The 15687-nt window shown below is 42.5% G+C and overlaps 1 protein-coding gene and 1 long non-coding RNA gene across 2 annotated transcripts in view; both read right to left on the bottom strand.

Moving 5' to 3' along the window:
• Nucleotides 1–15687, bottom strand: part of osp (myosin phosphatase Rho interacting protein outspread) — a 139846-nt gene that overhangs the window by 81175 nt on the left and 42984 nt on the right. The gene's annotated exons all lie outside the window — the stretch shown is intronic.
• On the bottom strand, nt 3120–15311 carry LOC149346745 (uncharacterized). Its single transcript, XR_016292469.1, has 3 exons — nt 14905–15311; nt 14128–14173; nt 3120–3337 (listed from the first exon to the last, which is right to left on the bottom strand). It is a non-coding gene; the product is annotated as an uncharacterized LOC149346745 (long non-coding RNA).

The raw sequence follows: 15687 nt of genomic DNA, 5'->3' as shown, positions 1-15687 counted from the left end.
AGGCTCGCTAGGAAGCAAAGAAGAAAGTCTACAAGCGGCAGCCACCTGCATTGAAGGATACATGAAGAAGAGGGAACTAAGGTGTTCCACCGAAAAGTCCGAACTTCTCAGAGTAGGAAGGCACCCTACAGAGGCTAACCTCGAGGTGAAATTAGAAGGGCAGAACATACCGGAACAAAGAATGATAAGAATACTCGGTATGTGGCTGCAAGGTAGCACGAAATGCAGCCACACACTCAGCCTGCTACTCAAAGCGGCGGAGCAAGTAGGCCGAATGATAAATAGAGTAGCCAGCAAAAGGCATGGCATGAAGGAAGAAGACACAATCAGACTGGTGAACAGCCTGATAGTCAGTCGAATAACATACTCACTACCATACCACGTAACCATCAAAGCTGAAAGAGAGCAAGCAGAAGCTATCCTTCGCAAAGCGTACAAGATAGCCTTACATCTACCAAGGAACACGTCCAACGAGAAGCTAATGCAACTAGGGCTAAACAACACTTTTGAAGAGCTGAGTGAATGCCAAATAAAGGCACAACTTCAAAGACTCAGCGACACAAGAACCGGACGAGCACTTCTGACTAGGTTGGGTCGGGAGACGAAGAACCATCACAACAACAGGGCAAACATACCAGACGCACTAAGAAGAAACATAAGCGTACAACCCATCCCCCGCAACATGGACCCAAACCTCCATGCCAGCAGGAGGAGAGCCAGAGCAGAATACTATGAAAAAACAATAGGGCACAGGGACAGCACGGTATACACCGACGCTTCCCCGTACTATGGTGAACGAGGACATAAAATGGTGGCGGTAGTCGTCAACCACCAGGGAGAACACATAACGAGCCTCACGGCCAGGGCATCAAATGTAGCAGAGGCGGAGGAGATAGCGATAGCCCTAGCAATGAGGGAGGGGGATAGAAAGGGGAGACCCTTGAATATTTTAACAGACTCACAAGAAGCGTGTCGAAACTACACAAAAGGAAGGGTAGGCAAAACGACACTCAGGATCCTCAGCGAGGGGACACCCTCGGGGAGGAGAGAGAAACATAACATAATTTGGATACCAGGCCACGCGGGGGTCTGGGGCAACGAAAGGGCGGACGAACTAGCTCGAGGGCTTACTATCCGAGCTGGGGGTTCACAAGCCCCGGAGGAGCTCTGGACTAGCCTAGGGGCTGGGTACTCTGAAACACTAAGTTTATACAGGGGGCTAAGATACAAATACCCCCCACCACACAAAGAACTAAGCAAGGAAGAAGCCGCAAAATGGCGGAAGCTACAGACAGGCTCCTTCCCCAACTTATATATACTAAGCAAGATGTTCCCGACACAATACCGCGCCACATGCCCTTGGTGCGAAGCGAGGCCAGCACTATACCACATAACATGGGAATGCGACAGAAACATATCGTTCCACAAACACGACACACCAAGTGCGGAGCAATGGGAGAGCCGGCTCACCAGCTGCGAGCTAGAGGCCCAAAGGGCACTCATAGCACACGCAAGCGAGGTGGCCAGACTCAGTGGAGCCCTGGACTAGGGGACCACCCAAGGCTAAGGAGGCAACCTCAAGACTTGAAGAGAAGACTTGAAGAAGACCTCCACCGCAGGCTAAATCTTATAAATCAATAAAGTTTCTACTCACTCACTCACTGCACAATATTCATTGTATATTAGATTCTGCTGTCATTGGGCAGGTGTTTAGAAGGGCACACTGGGGTATATTTTTTCTTTCATCTCCTCATGCCACAGTTTCACCTGAGGCTGCAAGATGTGAAGATAAATGTTCAAATGGCCATCTCCATAAACGTTTAAACATTGTAAGAAAAGAATGGAAGCTTCCTCAACCTTTGTTGCGCCAACCTGCATTGCAAATTAAGCAATGTTTGGTATTGAGATATGACTGCGGTTAAGCGCAGAAGAACTCAGCTTAACAGCAGTTCGAAGCTCTAAATTTATAGGTATAAGCAGCAGGAACAATTTTAGTCCAACCAATGAGGGATGAAACTGAAATTAAACTTTGGGAGTTAGACAGGTCCCACGCTTGACCTCAGCTTTGACACACACTCTAGCATCGATACTGCTGGACTGGGGAACGGCTCAACTCAGCAGTGCAGTGTCTGTCATTGTGGAGCAACATCAGAATTGGGATTTGGTCAGGGAACATGCAGATGGTGCTGTCATGAACAGAGAACCATATGCAAACAAATAGGTGTACCAGGGAATCTATGACTCCAGTACAAAAGGTGCAAATGCACACACAAACCTAGAAGGATTCCGCAAAGTCAACAAAGCCCACCTATACATTGGCTCACCATCGTTGTCACAGATCAGCCAAGAAATCGCATTCCTCGCAGGAAGGTCACAGGCAAATGAATGTGCGCATCAATGACATCCTCCTTGCAAGTCTTCAGGAATGCCTGCAGCTGATGCAGTAGACCCAGGAAGTGGTGAACAACAAGTCATCTACAGGGCCATTGTGAATACAACAGCAAACGCAGAATCGGACACCCAGTGCTAATCCTGACATGTCTCTCAAGGCCTGGGAGGCATTTCGCACTGCAGTGCAATTTTTGTGACCAGGAAAATGTTCAATTTTCCAAGATTATAATTTGGAATTCACTGCTTGCTGTTATGCAGAAAAGCATACTGTAACCTCAGTGTATATATCTGAATAAATGTGTGTTTGTTTTATTTTTCTTCCCAATTTGTTATGGACAGTTTTGATGGAGGACCAATGTACCATAATTAACGAGGCACGCCTGTATAACCATACAGTATCCAAAAAACACCACCTGGTTTTGCATGATATGTATGGCCTTCCTAAGAAACATCCCTCGTCCCTGCTATGACAAAGCAAATGCAAAAATGGTAGAGCAGTTAGTTGAGCTCACAGAAAAGGTATTATGCAAAACTTTCTGAAGTAAACAGCAGCCAGCCAAACAAGTGTCGGTGCTCATTTTCAGAGTCCTTTCAATGCTCCTGTTATGAGGAAGCCCACTAACTTTGCATGCATCTTCTACTGCTGTGCCTGTATCAAAGGATGAACAGCACGATAAACACTGCCACTATAGTGGGAGCAATGTATAGGAGGACTCTCAGGATACCAATGATGGCAGGGGGTCACCTTTATTTTGGCCATGGTAGAACAGATGCAGTAACTTGCAGACAGTGGCTATTTAAGAGGGCTAGAAGGTGGCATTTCTGGAGTGCACCCATGCCAATAAACAGCCTCACAGTAAAGGTGTTCCTGCATCACAGTCGGCTGCTGAAGTGTCGAGAAGCTTGATTTCTGCATATTTCCAACCAGTGTGTCGCCGTTTAGTGACTGCAACGAATATGACCGCTGCTTCAAACTACATTTCTGGCCATGTACCGCTCTAGTGTCAAAAAGAGGTGGCACCTTGCTCATTTTAAAAGTTCACTCGCACTTGACAAGGAAATGTGAGAACCAGTCAGAAAGGCAAAGTAGCAAGCAGTACGGCACTTGATGTAAATGATAGGATTTCAAGTCAACGTAATGTGCCCAGCAGTCTGTACCACATCTCCATTTGAAGGGACACAGCTTTCAGCAAAATTTACTTTATTTCTAGCAGTATGAGGATCCATAGCGCACAAAATTGAAGGGACACAACACTTCGAATGAGACTAGAGCTTGTGTTGTGTCGCTTCAATTTTGTGCGCTATGGATCCTCATGTTGACTACCCACTAGCCCGAACCCTGACCCTTCTAGCTGTATCTACATGAATTTTTTTTAGCAATTTAAAAATAATTTTACTCATCAAATGTCACTGTTTTATGTGCAGAAAATTATTTTCTGATATATATTTTTCCTAAATCTTATGAAAAGGCTGCAAAGCTAAGAAAATGTGGCAGAAGGCTAGTTCAGCATTCATTGCTCTTGCAGGGTGAAGTCATGTAATTTTTTTTTGTTTTGCAAAGGTCAAATTTTTGTTTTGAATTTTTGAGATTCAGTGTTTGTTGACATATTCAAGTTAGAAGACAATTTCATACACGAAGTTTAAAATTTTTAAATGTGAAAAACAAAGGTTGCCTAGACCTGCCGCTGTGGTCCTAGGAGTGCAACAAAACAAGTGCTCAAAAAAGATAAAACTGTTGTGAAGAAGTATGCTCCAGGAGGCAGTATCTAGGCAGAAAACCTTAACAGAGAAAATTGCCCGTTTCTTGAATGTTTCGTCACAATTCACAGCCGCCGAGGTTCACGAAACAATTTTTTTACAGTACTTCCCAGTTTATTTCAAAAATAAAATTTGGGGACAGGAGGGTCATTCCACGCGAAAGGAGATGCGCCAAATTTTTGACATTGTAGATTTGGCTGAGGAAATTCATGCCAGTTAAGACCAGTCCCAACAGAAGTGTAGAGACCTTTCGAAGAAAAAAAAATTTTCTCCAAATATCATGCTCCAAAGTGTAAGAAATCCCCTTCATGTGGGCATTTTGTGAAAATTATTGTTCAGGAGCCGTTCTGCCGGCAAAGTTTCTCTCCGCATGTAGTCTGGTATTGAGATGCCCTGTCATGCCTCAAAAAATAAACCGTGGATGATGCCATTTTGGTTTCAAATGGAAGTGCTTAACATGGTTTAAAATGGAAGTGAAGATTTCCGCATTTTTTGAACTAAACTTGGAGTCTAAATTTAAGCAAACTTTTTTGCAGTTTTGCCTGAAACCTTGAAATAGCACTGTTTGCATTAAAGTTGAACCTTGCGTTGTTCTGTAATTTAATTACAAGTATATCGATTTCTCCGAAAACGGCCACATTGTGGACCAGAAAGCTCTAAGTGGGCAACTGTGCTAGACACAAAAAAAAATCCAAATGGTCAACCCATTCAATTAGTTTCACATATAAAAAAAACTAGAAAAGTATTTTTTGTTGGTGAGAAATAAATTTTTAAAAAGGAGTTGCAGAATGTGGCGCCAGCATCTGTTATGGTACGATAAAACACTGCTTTTATTTCCAGCCTCGCTAAACTCTAGTAGCTGCCATTAGCATTTGGACATACTGTGAGAAGCCACTGCACTGTTTCAGTTATCTTTAAAGAATATGTTTGGGCAGAATACTCATGGTATACAGGGTGTGCCATGTTATTCCCTATAGATCTGACCTAAACGCAGGATTTAAAAAGCCAGTCTGAACGGGTTAGATGGATAAGCATTTATTATTTACATTTGACTTGACTGAGGCATCAGCCTGTCAGATTATTCAACTTCCAAAGCTGTGGTGTATAGCGAATACATGCAATGTTTAATAGACCATTTGTATTGAATTAAACAGGATGCGCTGTATATACACAAAATATGAAGGGGAGATTGCATATTACAACAACAAAAAAAAAAAGGATTATAACATCATGTAGGTCTGTTCTGTGAATACTGAAAATTTTTAAATACCGAATCCAATATCCTGGTATTTTATTTGGTGAATGAATGAAACAGCGTATGTTTAAAATTATTTGGAATGAACTGAATCTGTCCTCAAGTTTGCTAATCATAAGCAAGTTCGAATAGAGCACGTCAAGCAGAACCTGCTCTGGCATTGCACAACTTGTTGTAGCTATCCGTCTGTGCAGAAAGGAGGGTCCAGCACCACGGCACAGTTAATTCGTGAGACGGCATTCATAATGCTCATATATCGCCTTCAAGATTGTGCGATGCTGCAGGGTTGAACCTGGTTTAGCAAACACTGCCGTTTTGCCCAGTCTCTGAGGTCATGGCCTAAACTGTCGTTCCTCTCATCAACCGAGATATTGCATTAGTTTGTATGCTGTCATCATCGGTAGCAAAAGGTAAATGCCCTATGCAAATTTCCTAAAGATCATAGTGGTAACATACAGACTTCGTGTTGCATGTCCCCTGGAGGACGTCGGTGCTGCGTCTTTCGATTGCTACAGCTGCAATTTCATGACTTATAGCGTAGCCGTTGGTGATTCCTTGTTTCACTTAAACATTTGTTTTGCACTAATATTCGTATAAGTCTGCACAAGCAACTTCAAAGCTGCAAATAATCGCACATATATTCAATTCATATTTCATTCGGTCCTTTCACTGTTTGATTCCTGTTCGATTTGGTTTTTAACTACATTATTCATGTTTTATTCGCAAAGCTGGCCTGCTTGTATTAGATTCAATTTCAAAATAACGCTGTTCGCACGCCCCTAATGCTGGATTTCCCAAACAAGTTTGCAAATTGGGCTCTTGTACACCTATTACATACGCTGGAAGAGGTGCAGAATTTTCAAATATCATTCAGTTTCGGAAGACTGAATAGAGGCTGATACAGGGGCAAAGAACGGCGTCCCTCATAGCCTGAGTTGCTTTGGGGCGTTAAACCGCAATAAACCAAACAGAGGCAAAGAACAAACTCATAGCAAGTTCAGCATGTGTACCATTGACTGCTTATTCTTTTGTCTTCTGCGGTAAGTCAGCTGAGTATGCTCAAAAACAAAAATGCACCAACTTGCCAAACTTTCACTTGTAACTGTAATATCCGAGAAATTAAAAATGTGTAATGACAGGCATAGTCCCTTGACCTCCGCAGACTGCCACTAGTGACAATTTCGGTGCACTCAACAAAAGCTCTTTTCAGCTCATAATCGGAGCATCAGGAACAATTCAATAAGTGAGTTGCTGAAAGACTGCCAAACAAAAAATACTGCTAGCTGCTTTCTATGCAAGGGTGTGCGTTAGCAATTTTTCAAAACCGAATCAAATACGGAAGTAAAGCTGGAAAGTGGATAGAATATGAATAGGATAACTTTACAAATATTCACTGTTTCACCACTTGAACGAATATTTGTATGAAACAAGTATGATGTAAAACAGTGAAGCGAAAGTGGTGGCATTGTAGCACGCTGCTATGCTATAATTTATCAATTTTTAGCTACAGCTGTCAAAAAACAGCAGTGGTGACCTCAGCTAGGGACTATGCAGCACTAAGAATATAAACTCTGACTATCATGTCCAATGTATAGAAAAAATTACATTTGCTATTGATTGCACTATGCTCTGCAAGACCTTCATGCACGTGCGACTTGTATATATGTTATTATGTTAATATGTAAATAGATTAGTTGCCAGTGTACCTCTCCCCTGTCCTTTCTACTTTCCCCTCACCTCTTTCAATTCCTTTCTACACACTGCCTGCTATCCTTTATTTCAGCTGCCCCAGCTCAGATGCTTCCAGCAGCAATGGCAGATGCCAGGGCGAGCAAAAATCTTTTTCCTTCCATTTACCATGTTTAATAAAACTACTTACTACTGATTGCAACAGCAAATACACCAACGCCCTGCGTCGATAAACACATGAGAGGCAAGAAATACCTATAAGTATGGCCTCAGAGATCAGGGCCATTTGGTAAACCTGCCAGAACACTGTTGCGTCGCCCAATCTTGGGGGCCATGAGTGAGCATTGTGAATCCCACCACACAAATGGATGCCGTCACGAAACTGAAGCCTCTATCTCATGCAGACCAGTACCAGCAAAATGCTGTGTGGTGTTGTAGAGAACGCTGTTTTTAAAACGGTCATCAAAGAAAACTATGAAAACTATGGTGTGCCTGATTCAAGCTTCATGCCCATTATACAGAAACTATTTGAGAACAAAAGAGCATATTCGAACCATTTCACATAATTTTGAATGTGTACTATTGAAGGCGTTCAGGGTATTGAATAACATGATGATTCGCTATAACAATTTTTTAAACGTTTGCTCACCCATAGTTTCATGGCATAGCATCACCATCATTTCATCTAGCTACAGGCTTGGGCAGTATTGAAGATACATATATCTTCTATACTATTTTATGTATCGGTATTAGGTATCGCTTGCCAAGAATGAAAGAATCAGAGTATCCGTATCAAAAACATATATTTACTATACCGTGTATTTTAAAGATACAGTGAATGAAGGCACATTAATGAAGGCAGTGATAGCATAGCAGTAGAGCATCTGCCTCACGTGCAAGAAGACCGGGTTCGAATTTCGGTGTTACGCAATTCTCCACCGGGTTAAAACAAAAAACCATGTCGATCGAATTGCACAACCAGGCCTGGTTGTGAAATTCGATCAACATGTTTTTTTGTTTTAACCCGGTGGAGAATTGCGTAACCGGTGACCAGAACCAACAACGCACTCCCTCACCAGAACAGGATTTGGCCGCGTTTGAGTTAATGGCATGATCGTAATATTGACATTTTTTCACGCAAGTCGAAGAGTTTCAAAATGAGTGATTGTGTCTTGTTTGTTTCCTTTTAACTCATCCTGAGGCATCTTTTGACACCACTCACTGTTAACCCTAGCCTTTCCATAAAAACACCATCAATTACTTCCTTTTCCAGGTCGTCACTAGTCTCCTCGCTTAGCTTTTTTATACTGTAAATGACCAGGTTATTTCTGCTGCCTGTTTCTTAAACAGAGGTTCCTAACTGTACTGAGCCGCTCCCGAAGTTCCAATATTGCCGATTCTATGTCTTTTACCTTCGTGGCTAAGACATTTAGGCTCTACAGCAGTTTCTCAATACCATCAATTACGAATGCTCAGTTAAATTGGAAAGTTTGTTCTCAATTATGTTTTCAGATGCCTGCAAGCCCTACATTGTCAAATTAATCTTGCTCTGGCCTTCTAGCAATTCCAATAGCATTTGTTTTTCAGTCGGGCCAGGATTTGCTTCAACATCGCTACAATGTCACGGATCCCCCGAGAACACTCGGGCCGAAAGAATGGACTAGGCGAAAGGTGTACCCCCACAGACGCACATTTAATACACCCTACATGACACAAACACTAGCACACAAAACTAATACAAAACACAAAGACTACCAATACACACGACCCGGGAACACCCAGTCAGCAACTAGCGTTCGGCGTTCGTGCTCATGGTTTGGTGCTGATGAAGCGTTGCATGGGCCCAGTCAGGGGCATCTAGGTAGCCGACGTCGAGGTGGCATTCGAAGTGCTCAGGCTGGCGTCGCCTCTTTAAAGGAGGCATTCAGAGGACTGGATTGGGAACAGTTGGGGATAAGAGTCAATGGAGAATGACTTAATGATCTGCGATTCACTGATGATATTGCCTTGCTAAGTCACTCAAGAGATGAATTGTACATCATCAATGACTTACCTAAAATATAACACGCAGAAAACCAAAGTAATGCTGAACTGTCTCGCAAGGGAACAGCAGTTCGCAGTTGGTAGCAGATGCTAGAATTGGTAGGGCAATATGTCTACTTAGGGCTGTAGTGACCACTGATCTGTATTATGGCAGGGAAATAACTAGAAGGAAAAGATTGGGGTGGAGCACATATGACAGGTTCTCTCAGATAATGAATGGCAGTTTACCAATATCCCTCAAGAGAAAAGTATACAACAGCTGTATCTTGCCGTTACTCACCTATGGGGCAGAAACGTGGAGGCTCACAAAAAGGGTTCAGCTTAAGTTAAGGACAACGCAGCGAGCTATGGAAAGGAAAATGATAGGTGTAATGGAGGTGGGCAGAGTGGGTGAGGGAACAAATGTGAGTTAATGACATCTTAGTCGAAATGAAGAAGAAGGAATGGGCTTGGGCAGGGCATGTAATGTGAAGGCGACATAACCGCTGGTCCTTAATGGTAACGGAGTGGATCCCAAGAGAAGGCAAGCATAGCAGGAGGCGGCGGAAAGTTAGGTGGGCAAATGAGATTAAGAAGTTTACGGGGATAAAGAAGCTGCAGCTGACGAGGGACACTTAATTGGAGAGACATGGGAGAGGCCTTTGCCTTGCATTACACACAGTCAGGCTGATGATGATAATCATGCAGAAGATAGACGGCGTGCTCATATACTTTTGTCGGCATTCTTGGCGATATGAAAGCCTCAGTTACCTTCCTTTCAGTGTTACCTCTTGCCTTTGCAAAGAACACTGTGTTTTCAAGGACAGGGCAGCAGCCATGCTTCTTTCACTTACTACAGTGCATTGCCAAATGGGCATACTCCCACATGGTAGGCGAATCTCAGCCTGCATTCCAATGTGTGTCCCCTTTGAAAACATCCCTTTCAGCGATACCTGATTGGCCAAAATGCCAGAAGCAGATGTGCATTCACTTCCGCCATTTGGGCCAATCAGTTGTCACCGAATGGAATTTTGAAAAAAGATGATGCGCAAAACAGACAGCACAGGAGAAAGACAGGCGAAACACGCGCAACTTTGCAACTGTTTATCCACTTAAGCGAGTGAATAAAAGGCAAGAGCAGGCTTCAGCAAGCTGGCTATCCTACTTTGCTGATAAGCTCAGTTGCCGAAGCATTACTGAAAAAGGTGAAAAAGTAAGTGCAATAACAGTGCAAAAAACGATGTTACCAAACAGAAACTTGTGATAATTGCTTATATTCATAAGATGGCACACAATCTGAAACATGTTGAGAGAAAGTTTAATGTTCCTGTAGTTTTTTCCACCCGCAAGAAGCTGTTCTCCTTGTGTGGCAAAATGGATCCCAACAAACTGAAAAAAGCAGAATGCCAGAAAAAGCATGTGATGCCGCTTGTAAAATGTGCAGTGGGCATAGTTTATCAGATCCCGCCAACGTGTGGGAAATCTTACATTGGCCAAACGGGCTGATGTATTAATTAATGATTGCCTTGCTGACCATAATCGCGCGTTAAAGAAAGGCTCGGGTACTCTTTTACCACGTAATTGTAAAGCCTGCGGGGAAAAAGAGAAAAAATTTCAGGCGAAGCTGTAGGAAACAAAAATTCTACGCAGGGGCAAAGACACCACAGCCCATGTAAGCACGCCCTGTCTTACAATTTACAAAAAAGAAGGTGTCTTTTTAGATATGTACCGAGACACATTTTTTTCCTTGAGCCTTTTGTTATCTTTTTGTTTCTACTTGTGCGCATGTGTGGGTCCCTCTCTGGTTTTGTTTATATATTCACTCGCTCCCTAGTGAATAAACAGTTGCACTTGTTTCGTCTGTCTTCCTCCTGCATTATCTGTTTTGCACGTCTGTTTTCAAAACCATGCACCAACTAGCCCCCCCAGCATGTATTACTGAATGGGATGTTTTTGAATGAGCCGCAAGTTGGAATACAGGTCCTCGTTGATGGCCATGAGGCATATTGTGTTTGCTGATGTCTTTTTTTTTAACTCTTTCAGCTATTAATCTTTTGGTCAACCTTGGGTACACCTCAGCAAGCTTACGAGAAGAGGTCTAAAATTTTTGGCCTTTAGCTGATGGAACGAAAGGCAAGGGTTGTACCAAAAGAGTGTATTCATGCAAACATTTTCAACGTATTTGCCACTGATGTCAGTGCGTTTTTTCTTGTAACAGATTTATTTTTCCTAATATGCTTTGAAATCATTCCTTTGTGACTTTTGCAATTCACTGTTCCCAGTGGCAGTGGTCTCATTTGTGGAAATAAACAGTGGTCCTAGATGAATCTTCACTCCAAAGATGCTGTTGTAGCTCGAAAAGTCGATAGGTGGGCCTGAGACCACAGTGAAAATGGTACAGTATCTTTGTTCATTTTTGTTCTTTCAAGAATGCCGCTGTTGTCTTTGTACCATCTCCACTTTTTTCTCATATTTATAGTCAGTATGTGTATTTGGAAAAGCACCGTGAAGCAGTTATGGTTCAAAAACGACGTAGAAACACCACTGTAAGCTTGACAAGACAGAACATTCATGTATTGCCAAAGTTCACAAAAATTGGACCTCGTTGCATAAATGGCATCAAAAACAGGCTTACTCGTTACCTGCCTGCAACTTTCTTGACGTTGTGGGAAACGTAATGCAGGTAACGCACAGAACACACTTGCTTCCTCTCTTCCTTGCTCTTCAAATGGTGTGTGTGTGTGTAGTTCTCATTTCTCCTCCTTCCTTCCTCCTTGCTTTTTCATGCAGTTTTTTTTAAAAGGAATATATAGCCACTAAATATTTTCTTGCATGTTTTCTTGTTTGAAACGATGCCTTAAGATATTAGTATATATGGATCACCCCGTGTATGCCAGGACTGCTAAATAATTTACAATCGAATTTCATCTTGGTGCTCTTTCGGTTCCAGTGGCTGGGAGATGGGATGGTTGTGACATCAAAGGTCTGCGTATGCCACATGCGGCATAAAAAAAAACTGCAATATAATTGCTCCTTCTTTGTTTCCATTAAGTGCAATGCTAAAACCAGCCTGTCTCAAGAGCGATAGTGACTACAAATGAAGAAGCAGTGACCTATATTGACCTTTGATGTCATAGTGATCGTCTGGCTGTGTAAACTGTTCAAAAACAGCACAAGAAAATAAATTGAATTTCAAATTATTTAGCAGTTGTAGCTAAATACCATGTGGTGATCCATGTATTCTAATATTGTGTGCTTCACTACAGAGAAAACAACATGCAACTAAAACTAGGTGTCATTTCCAAAAGTGAGTGACAGTATGACATTCACTGCGACCTCCCTTTATCCTTGTTTAACCATGTTAGGACCTTGTTCATAATTCATCAACCTTTTCATGCAGTTCAGATGATAGTAACTGCATGAAGCTTATCTATGTAATAAGGTACACTACCTGTGCAATATATGACACAACTCGGATTGGCACCTACAAAATGTGCCATCTTCTGTCAGGAGCATGTTTGCAATTCGTAACAGTGGGAGAAAGCTAAGCTGGTAGCACAAGCGGCCACTTCAGTGAGAATGAAGCAATTATTGACCTCATTGACACCGCGCCTGGCCTCTTCTTTTTTTTTAAATGCATATAATTTCGTGTATGTAGAATTGCTAGCAAAATTAGCAGAGCTCAAAATGGGACTAAGAGCCTTTGCAAGTTTGTCCAGTGTTACACTATGTGTATGACCCTTTTAATTGTTGAGGACTGGAAGTGATTTCCTCACTAAATTCCCTTGAGATATAGTTTCATGCATCTACATTTCGAGCAATCTATCCCAAGTCAACATACACTGCAGCTGGGTGCAACACTAATGAGGTGTATACTTCAGTGTTTGCCATTCAGCAACTTTGTACACCACAGCTGTCTGGAATATGAAATTGCACACACGAAAGCTCTGTTTTTAGATGGACAAGCTTATTATTAATCATTACACAACCTCACTTACACAGCTTTAGACTGGATATCTAAAAGCAATCTTTGTACAACGTGCAGTTATGAGCAGGTTTTATTGCTCTCTCAATGCATAGCAATCGTGAACTTCATGTTAACAGTAAATTATTTAAAGAGAAAGTGCACTTTTTAAAGTAATTTTAAAGAAAGCTGCATAACTACACACAACTTAAGCTTCAGTTATCACTGGACAACCAACTGATCTTAAAAGGGAAGCCGCCGCTATGGCTCATTGGTTATGGTGCTCGGCTTCTGACCCGAAAGACGCCAGTTGGATCTTGGCAGTGGCAGTCGCATTTCGATGGTGGTGAAATGCTACAGACCCATGTTCTGTGTGATGTCAGTGCACTTAAAGGAACCCCAGGTAGTCAATATTATCTGGAACCCTCTATTACAGCATCCCTCACAGCTTAAGTCGCTTTGGGACGTTAAACCCCATAAATGAGACAAAAATTAAAAGGACACTGAGGATAAATTAAAGTTGACCTGCTTTTCGACAGACTATGATATTTTAATGACAAAGGAACTGCTCTCGCCAAAAACTAAGCTTTAATAAGATGAAAAACACCAAAAGTCGAACTACAGGTGTTGTCATCACCAGCTGATTTTGCAAGTAAACTGCGTGCGTAAGCACCAAATTTTTGGGTGTGGATTGCAAAGGCTATGCAACACTGCCATTCACTTCAAAACAGCGGTAACCCGACCTCCTCAGTTCGGATATCATGAGTGTGACCATAGAGTATAAAGGAGGCTATGGTGTGACTCATGGGGCGGGGAAATTTTTAAATTCAAATTCCTCAGCCATAATTAGCGTTTGCCGGACAAACTTCAGCATATCAAAAAAAAAAACTCGAAAATACCAGAAGATTCTAAAAAATTTGCATGACTGAACAAGATTAAAATAGCCCAAGTTGTGGGAAGTGGACAATAGTGGCTTCACCCCGACAACACACCAGCACACAAAGCTGCCTGTGTGTGAACCAAAAACAGCATTACCTAGAATATTTACCTCTACCATTCACATCACCTTGTTCTTCACAACTTCTTTCTGTTCCCTGAAAGAAGAAAGTCCACAGGGTAAACTATTCTGTGGTCGTGGAAGAGGTAGAGAGAAAAAAAGGTGCAGCCACTGAAAGACCCCACTTCTCGCAAGAATTTCTGGACTGCTTCAAAAAAGTGAAAAACAAATTTCACAGCAGAGCATTGGATCAAATGGGCGTTACCTTGAAGGAGATTAAATGTGGGGCACCGCAAACTAATTACACAATTTTTTTTTATACCAAATCTCTCCTTTTAAAACAAAATGTTTAGTTCATTTCGGCCATATATTTGTTCACAGTATAAAGGACGATTTTGTGACAGAGGTGACAAGATGCACAACAAAAGAAGCACTAAAAAAAAACATATCTCTATATGCGGCTCACAAAGTCATAATTTCACACATTTGTAAAATCATGCGTAAAGTTCGTAAAGTTAGTCATGTATTTCATGCAGTCACCGTGGTGAAAAATGCTACTTATTCAAGTCCGAGTTCCTCAACTATAACAACTGCTGCACAATGTTGAGCAAGTGGAAAAATAGATGTGAGAGTAAACTGTTACACTTGAAGAGAGAAATATAAAATGAATATGGTTTTATTTTCCTGCATTAAACATCCCAAGCGGCAGACATCGTTGCTTCTCAAATGGCGTGTAAAATTACTCACCGGCATAAAATAGATTACCTGCGTTATCGAAAAGCATGACAAGCTGCAATCGAAAAGCATGAAAGCGAATAAATTACTCACCTTGAATTAAGCTTGTCCAAACGGCACTGTGATGGTCACCGCAAGCGGCAGACATCGTTGCTTCCGAACTGGTGGGCATCGATACGCCCTAAGCTTGCCCAAACGGCACACATCGTCGCTCCTGATAATCACCGCCTCACCGGCGTTAAATAAATTTACCTGCGTTGTCGAAAAGCTGGACAACTTGTTATCCTAAAGGCACGAAAACCGGAAGGCGGCAGGGCGCCGCCATTTGCAATTACCAGCGTCGCATTTTCTTGCCTGAGTTGTCGTAGCAACAGCTGCTCCGCGCGCGCGTTGGCGTAGGCAACATTGGCGTGTTCATAGTTGTCATGGCAACAGGTCCTCCGCGCGCGCGTTGGTGTGGGCAACATTGCGTTTGTCTGTAGCGGCTAGCAAACGGAAACACGCGGGCGGGAAGCTAGCCTGGCTGGCTGGCGACGCGGCGGCGGTGGCTGCTGCGTCTGCGAACGTAGTGCTTCGAACGATGGTAGAAGAATGTGAAAAGGGAACGTCCTTATTAAAACGGAGCCGACGATTACTTCCAAAGTATGAGGTTTAGATGGACACCTTTTCTTTTTTATATACTTTATATACTAGTTCAAGCTCGATAATTCGAACGCGAAGGGGAGTACGGGAGCTTGAACCCAGAGGAACCCGATTGTGCTCACAGGTCATGTGACGTTGGCGAGACCAAAGTATCGATTCGGGTAAGGCGGAAATTCGATTAAGGCTAGTTCGAATAGATTTTCGCTTTCTTAACCGGCACGGTCCTTTCAATGC

This window comes from Amblyomma mixtum, chromosome 4, assembly GCF_055824585.1.
Source record: "Amblyomma mixtum isolate Tamu chromosome 4, ASM5582458v1, whole genome shotgun sequence".
Taxonomy (NCBI): domain Eukaryota; kingdom Metazoa; phylum Arthropoda; class Arachnida; order Ixodida; family Ixodidae; genus Amblyomma; species Amblyomma mixtum.
This window is presented reverse-complemented; position numbering and strand designations above follow the sequence as displayed.